This window comes from Babylonia areolata, chromosome 15 (genome assembly GCF_041734735.1).
Source record: "Babylonia areolata isolate BAREFJ2019XMU chromosome 15, ASM4173473v1, whole genome shotgun sequence".
Taxonomy (NCBI): domain Eukaryota; kingdom Metazoa; phylum Mollusca; class Gastropoda; order Neogastropoda; family Buccinidae; genus Babylonia; species Babylonia areolata.
Genome location: NC_134890.1, coordinates 24261562 through 24270772, shown reverse-complemented (window position 1 = coordinate 24270772; position 9211 = coordinate 24261562).

Genomic DNA, 9211 nt, shown 5'->3' with positions numbered 1-9211 from the left:
TGGAGGCGGGTGGGTGCAGGATTCGTTGATTGCTCATTGAAACCGTCCCCTCTGGGCTCCCAGAGCTAAGGAATAATACACACACACACACACACACACACACACACACACACACACACACATATATATATATACACACGCACACACACATACACACACACACACACACACACACACACACACACACACACTTGCGCCTCGTCTGGTTTCGTTCCGTCTCGCCAGGCAGAGTGGTGGTTAGGGAATCTTTTGGTACCAAAAGACCTAACGACGACCATTGTGTTCTGTTTCTGGGAGTTGTGAATGGGGTGGGTAGGGAAGCAGCAGTGTGTGTGTGGGGTGGGGGGGGGGGGGGGGAGTTGCCTGGTAGGGGCTGAGTGTGGGGGTTGGGGGTGAGGGGTGGTCTCGAGGCGAGGAATGTGATGGTGGATACTGAGAAAACATATTATTCATCCACCCGATGGGTTAACATTATTGCGTGTCTCTGTGATCATAACGGTTCTTCAGTTCATTGTGTGTGTGAGAGAGAGAGAGAGAGAGAGAGAGAGAGAGAGAGGGGGGGAGAAGACAACAGAGACAGAGAAGGAGAGATAAAGAGACACAGAGATAGCGAGAGACAGAGACTTACAGTCACTATGAGGCCATCGAGAGTACCTTACGATGGCTTAATAGAATGTTGCGCCACTCTAATGATAGCCGTTCTTTCCAACTTCTGGCTGAACCCAAAACCCTGGCATTTTTCTACTGGATTACACCGATGTTGCTCCCCCAAAGAACGTGAAAGAGGGAATTCATGGAAAAGAGCGTACTTCTTTTTGGTAGTTGAGTTAGTTTGTTATTAGATGTCTACCGTCCAACAGACAGATCAAATCAGATCTTGCTCGCAGCCCAGCCAACCGCAATGGAGCCATTTCGGAGCTGAACACCGGTCACTTCTTGAAACCAGGCTCGGAGAGAACACAAAGTAACATTGAAACTTTGATTAAAACTATTCTCTCTCTCTCTCTCTCTCTCTCTCTCTCTCTCTCTCTCTCTCTCTCTCAATTAATGATTGAAACTTATTCATATTGCCATATTCGTGTTTTTCTTCTATTAGGCCAATTACTCTGGTGATAATAAATTTAATCTCATGTTAATATTGATATTAGCATTTATTTTACTATATTATGTACTGTTTGTTTATTTGTTTTATTTCATTATTTCATTACTTACTGTTTATGAATGTTATTTGATACAAGTCATAATATGGTTCATCAGCCGTCATGATGAAATTGAAGTGCAACTTTGTGAGCACAGTATAAGCTTTAAGCTTGTTGATGCTCTATTGTCATTCATTGCATTGTAATCATGTGTATTGTTGAATAATTAAAGATTATTTAAACCATATTGCCAATGATAATGGTAACACGTAAAGCGCACTCAAGGAGTTTATGCGTCTGTGTTACATTACATAATGAATGTAAAATGCAGCACAACACTTTACAGCTTGTACTGTGCAATAGAATGCACCAGACTACGAAAGAATACATATCAACACAACAAAACGCAACGCAGTGAAATAGAATGTGATGCTATAGAACGCAATGCAAAGCGACACAAAATAACACCACCCGACAAAACCCAACATAGCACAACACAGCACAGCACAGCACAGCACAGCACAATACAACACAACACAGCACAGCACAGCACAGCACAGCACAGCACAACACAGCACAGCACAACACGGCACAGCAGCACAGCACAACACAGCACAACACAGCGCAGCACAGCACAACACGGCACAGCACAACACAGCACAGCACATCACAGCACAGCACAGCACAGCACAGCACAGCACAGCACAACACGGCACAGCAGCACAGCACAGCACAGCACGGCACAGCACGGCACAGCAGCACAGCACAGCACAGCACAGCACGGCACAGCAGCACAGCACAGCACAGCACGGCACAGCAGCACATCACAGCACAGCAGCACAGCACAACACGGCACAGCAGCACATCACAGCACAGCACGGCACAGCAGCACATCACAGCACAACACAGCACAGCACAACACAACACGGCACAGCACAGCACAGCACAGCACGGCACAGCACAACACGGCACAGCACAACACAGCACAGCACGGCACAGCACAACACAGCACATCACAGCACAGCACAACACAGCACAGCACAGCACAACACAGCACAGCAGCACAGCACAACACGGCACAGCACAACACGGCACAGCACAACACAGCACATCACAGCACAGCACAACACAACACAGCACAGCACAGCAGCACAGCACCACACGGCACAGCACAACACGGCACAGCACAACACAGCACAGCACAATACAGCACAGCACAGCACAACACGGCACAGCACAACAGGGCACAGCAGCACAGCACAACACGGCACAGCACAACACAGCACAGCACAGCACAACACGGCACAACACAGCACAGCACAACACGGCACAGCACAACACAGCACAGCACAGCACAGCACAACACGGCACAGCACAACACAGCACGGCACAGCACAACACGGCACAGCACAACACAGCACGGCACAGCACAACACGGCACAGCACAACACAGCACAGCACAGCACAGCACAACACGGCACAGCACAACACAGCACAGCACAGCACAACACGGCACAGCACAGCACAACACAACACAACACAGCACAGCACAACAGAGCACAGCACAGCACAACACAACACAGCACAGCACAGCACAGCACAACACGGCACAACACGGCACAGCACAGCACGGCACAACACGGCACAGCACAGCACTACACAGCACGGCACAGCACAACACGGCACAGCAGCACAGCACAACACAGCACGGCACAACACGGCACAGCACAGCACAGCACAACACGGCACAGCACAACACAGCACAGCACAGCACAACACAACACAGCACAGCACAACACAGCACAGCACAGCACAACACAACACAGCACAGCACAACACAGCACAGCACAGCACAACACAACACAGCACAGCACAACACAACACAGCACAGCACAACACGGCACAACACGGCACAGCACAGCACGGCACAGCACAGCACAGCACAACACGGCACAGCAGCACAGCACAGCACAGCACAGCACAGCACGGCACAGCAGCACAGCACAGCACAGCACAGCACGGCACAGCAGCACATCACAGCACAACACAGCACAGCACAACACAACACGGCACAGCACAGCACAGCACAGCACGGCACAGCACAACACAGCACAACACAGCACAGCACAGTACAGCACAACACAGCACAACACAGCACAGCACAGCACAACACAACACAGCACAACACGGCACAGCACAACACGGCACAGCACAACACGGCACAGCACGGCACAGCACAGCACGGCACAGCACAACACAGCACAGCACAACACAACACAGCACAGCACAGCACGGCACAGCACAACACGGCACAGCAGCACAGCACAACACGGCACAGCACAGTACAACACAGCACAGCACAGCACATCACAGCACAGCACAGCACAACACAGCACAGCACAACACAGCACAGCACAGCACAACACAGCACAGCACAACACAGCAGCACAGCACATCACAGCAGCACAACACATCACAGCACAGCATCACAGCACAGCACAACACGGCACAGCAGCACAGCACAACACGGCACAGCAGCACAGCACAGCACAGCACAGCACAGCACAACACAGCACAGCACAACACGGCACAGCAGCACAGCACAGCACAGCACAACACAGCATAGCACAGCACAACACAGCACAGCACAACACAGCACAGCACAGCACAGCACAACACGGCACAGCAGCACAGCACAACACGGCACAGCACAACACGGCACAGCACAGCACAACACGGCACAGCACAACACGGCACAGCAGCACAGCACAGCACAGCACAGCACAACACAACACGGCACGGCACAGCACTACACAGCACAACACAACACAACACAGCACAGCACAACACAACACAACACAACACAAGAATCCAACGCACTGCAATGCAGTAGGACCGACAATACAATACCATCTGACGGTTCACAATCGATTCAGTTACAATGTTCAGAGAAATCGATAAATGAGAGTGGATCAGTATGATGGCATTGTTGTCGCCCCACGTGTAAAAAATATATATATTCGGTGCGTTCAGTATGCAGGTATTCAGCAAATGGTGGAATGTCAAAATAGTAATGGCAGTCCGGAACACACATATTTCTCTCTGTTGGGCATGCAGCGAGTCTTTTTATCACTCCCTAAGAATAGAAACCCGTTACAATGGTATGTCTGTAAGAGACCCCAAAAAATGTACTGCTGTTAAAGACCAGCAAGTCGAAAAATAGAAGAAGAAAAAAAAAAGTCCTTCAACTTTATTCTCAACAAACTTGAAAGGTTGGACAAGCTTTTCGACCAGGTGCGTAACGTTCTATTTGCGCAGTGCATCATACATAAGCACGTGCGTCACCGCCGCTTGTTCTCCGGCAGTGTCCATCCGCGGTGACATAAAGTGCGAGGCGATGAAAAGGATCAGAGACAAATCCTTGGAGAGCAAGGGGCTCGTAAAAGGAGCGAGTTGTGCCAGACGGGGTGGGCCATAAAGCGGGAGGGGCGCGGAAGGAGAAGCAGGGGCATATAACAGGCTATCACCCACACCGCCCGCCTCCACCCCCCCCCCCCCCCCAACCCCCTACCCCCACCCCATCCTCCCCCCCTCCACACACACCTCGCACCCCACCCCCACCCCCCACCTCCCCACTCCCACCCTCGTACTTTTTTGCAGCACAGACGATCACAGGCCACTGTCAATGGAGCGGCAAAAAGGGGGGGGGGGCGACTGCAGCCATCAAACAGAGAAAGACCGCCATTGCGCGGCCCCAGCCATTGTGGCCGTCAAGGGGAAACAATCCTCCTCACGTCATGCATGAGCACGCGGGGCTGGGCTGGCAGCATCCATGATGAAAACTTGTCCGGCGGCCAGGAGAGAGAGAGAGAGAGAGAGAGATCAGGCCATTGGAGAGGACACGTACCCGTACCGTCAACCCTTTCTTTCAGGCAACAACTCGGGGTAGGGTCTTATTAAAACTTTTACTATGAGACAGACCCCTTTCTTTTCACAGAACAACAGCAACAACAAAAGAAGGGGGTGACGTTTTGACACTGCATTACAGAGACATTCTCCAGAATTTTCTTCTGGTTGAGCGACAGGATCACGTTCACAGAATTACCGCACCATGTATTTTCCACGTAACAACAGGTCAGAATGAAAGTCTCGATCATAAAAACTCTTTTTTTTTAACATGATAGGAAACTCACCAGATTCTGACTACCAAATGTTCATTTAGGAAAAGAAAGGGTTGTGATAATGGTAGAGTAAAATCCTAATATGGCTTTTTATAACGGAAACGGAGTGGCAAAACTTGAGTCTAGATCGTTTTAGGCCTCTCCTTACAACAAAGAAAAAAGTCAAGCTCAAGACGAAAATTGAACTGCAAGAGATAACACCCCATCTTACCTGGAAGCCTCTCTGGAGTGAAGGAATGGTGAATTAGCTGTATAATTATCGGGAGGATCCATCCATTCTTCGGGAATCGAATGGCTGCCAACTCAACGGCTGCAACATTCAGTACAGACAAACAGCTCATTTCGATTCAAATAAACAGCTCAGAGTGCAGAACCGAGCCATGGAAAGCACATGGTTAAAGCGTTGGACTGTCAATCTGAGGGTCCCGGGTTCGAATCACGGTGACGGCGCCTGGTGGGTAAAGGGTGGAGATTTTTACGATCTCCCAGGTCAACATATGTGCAGACCTGCTAGTGTCTGAACCCCCTTCGTGTGTATATGCAAGCAGAAGATCAAATACGCACTTTAAAGATCCTGTAATCCATGTCAGCGTTCGGTGGGTAATGGAAACAAGATCATACCCAGCATGCACACCCCCGAAAACGGAGTATGGCTGCCTACATGGCGGGGTAAAAACGGTCATACACGTAAAAGCCCACTCGTGTGCATACGAGTGAACGCAGAAGATAAGAAGAAGAAAGCACACCCATCTCTACCGCGAATACTACCACTGGCCTCAAGTTTCTGGAAGACGGAAGGGCCGTCAAGGTTCTGACACAAGCTGCGGAATTCAAGAGGCTACACTAACAACCCGTGCACCCGCGCTTGACAAAAATCAGCCAACCGAGAGCAGGCTCAAGCAATCCAGCGACACACACCAAGGTTGGAGAGACGGGACATTAAGTTGCTGGACCTCATGCCCATACTATAATGTTCGAGACGGCCTGGGTTCGACTCCCTGTTTCGCCGTTTCTCCCAAATTTGAATGGAAAATCAAACCGAGCAGCTAGTTGTTCGGATGAAACGACGAACCGATTTCCAGTCAAAAGCACGTACTTAGCGCACTGAAAAAGAACCCACGGCAACATAAGTGTTGTCTTCTGGCAAAATTCTGCACAAGAAATCCACTCTGATAGGCACAATAAATGCACTCTGATAGGCACAATAAGTGCACTCTGATCCACTCTAATAGGCACAATAAATCCACTCTGATAGGCACAATAAATCCACTCCACTCTGATAGGCACAATAAATCCACTCTGATAGGCACAATAAATCCACTCTGATATGCACAATAAATGCACTCTGATAGGCACATTAAATGCACTCTGATAGGCACAATAAATCCACTCTGATAGGCACAATAAATCCACTCTGATAGGCACACAACATTACGTGCATGCACTCAAGGCCTGGTTAGCCGTGTTGGGTTATGCTGCCGGTCAGGAAAAAGCCTTGCAGATGTGTTGTAACGTTATTATGGGTTTGTCCGAACGCAGCTGAAAAACTGAAACTGAAACATGTCCATACCAGTCAGGCCTTTCTCCATCCCTCCCTGCAACAAAGCATGACTGCCAACCATTCGGACTGAAGTTCCAGGTGCTAGTGACAAAAGGATTCTGTACAGTCTGATCCAGAGAGAAATTCTGTAACCCTGGAGCATATCAGCTCCAGCTGTCTAGAAGACGATTGAACCAATGACTGCACAGGTGTTGTGGGCAAAGACCCCTTGTCTGATCTAGAGAAGAATTCTCGGACGCTCGAGCATCAGCTCCAGCAGTCCAGAAGACAACTGGACCAATTACTACATAGGTGTCATGGGTAAAGGCTTCTATGTAGTCTGATCCAGAGAGAAATTCTCGGACCCTGGAGTTCATCAGCTCCAGCTGTCTAGAAGACAATTGGAACAATGGCTACACAGGTCTTATGAGCAGAGGCTCCTAAAATGTACAGTCTGAATCACAGAGAAAACCTCGGACCCTGTTGTTCATCAGCTCCAGCTGTTCAGAAGATACAACTGACGGGCGCAATAGCCGAGTGGTTAAAGCGTTGGACTGTCAATCTGAGGGTCCCGGGTTCGAATCACGGTGACGGCGCCTGGTGGGTGAAGGGTGGAGATTTTTACGATCTCCCAGGTCAACATATGTGCAGACCTGCTAGTGCCTGAACCCCCTTCGTGTGTATATGCAAGCAGAAGATCAAATACGCACGTTAAAGATCCTGTAATCCATGTCAGCGTTCGGTAGGTTATGGAAACAAGAACATACCCAGCATGCACACCCCCGAAAACGGAGTATGGCTGCCTACATGGCGGGGTAAAAACGGTCATACACGTAAAAGCCCACTCGTGTGCATACGAGTGAACGTGGGAGTTGCAGCCCACGAACGCAGAAGAAGAAGAAGAAGAAGAAGATTCAACTGACAATTCATAATGGGTCTGCTGCAGATGCTTCCAGATATGGGTGGAGGAGAGTCCACATCATATACAACAAAGGAGAAGCACGTGTCATTCCAGCTACTGGTGAGTACTCCACAAATGTCGCTTCTCTCTCTCTCTCTCTGTCTCTCTCTCTCTGTCTCTCTCTCTCTCTCTCTCTCTCTCTCTCTCTCTCTCTCTCTCTCTCAGTCAGACTACCTAATCGTTTCTTTTTCTGGAACCAAACCTAGTCATCCCCCGCACCCCAGTCCATTCCCTCCCCTGGAGACAGACATAGACTATAAGATCTTGTTTAAAAAAAAAAAAAAAAAAAAAAAAAAAAAAAAAAAAATCCGCTACCGCTTGGGAGAATGACTGATCGCTTAGTCGATCAAGTGATGTAGTAACTTACCTCCGTTCCTCTGATACCAGAGTGTAACCCATTCGCTGCCATGTTTCATTGGTCTACGGCACGACCCCGGGGGGTGAAGGCAAATGACCCGTCCAGGGTTTTGTTTGTCTTGATCAGAGAGTTGGAGAAGGGCTGGGAATTTCATGATCTGCCGTTCCAAACAGCAGTAAAGTCGTCTCCCTTCCTCACTTGATGCCTTGTCGATATCTTCCCTTACTTTTACTTTATCTTTCGCAGACTCTCCAAAGTTTTCCGTTGTTATGTTATTACTCGTTTTTTATTATTTATTTTTTTTGGGGGGGGGGGTGGGGAGGGGGTGGGGGTGTAATTTATGTGTCTGAGAACCTGATGGCGAGAGGGAGTGGGATGGTGGTGCCTTGTGGGTTGGGATGGTGTGTGTGTGTGGGGGTGGGGGGGGTGGGGGGGGGTGTCTGTGTGTGTGTGTTTCTTTACATCATATATTTATATCGAAGGTCATTGCTGACAAAGTCTGACAAATTCGTGTATGATTCTTTTTTTCTTTTTTTTTAAGAGAGAAAAAAGTGTTTTTTGTGTTGTTGTTGGGTTTTTTGTTTTTTTGTTTTTGTTTTTGTTGTTGTTTGTTTGTTGTTGTTTTTTGTTGTTTTTTAATATAATATAGAGTTTGGGGCTTTCCGTCTTTCTGACACAAACATCGGCGGGTGCCTGCTTGCTTGCTTGCACACACACACACGCACACACGCGCACGCGGGCGCACGCACACACACACACACACACACACACACACACACACACACACACACACACACGGGCGTTGTGACGTCTGCCCCGCTGAGATAACCAGCCAGCAGCCCACTGTAAAAGAACCCAACCATGACGGAATTAAAAGAAAGTGCACTTCACAAAACTGATGCACAAATAGACATTGGCACATCACGGCCTGTCCTCGCTACATTATTGCCACAGAGAGAGCACTCCAGCTGTCTCTGTTTGCTTATTTGTTGTTTTTTTTCTGTCTGCCTGTCTGTCTGTTTGTCTGTCTGT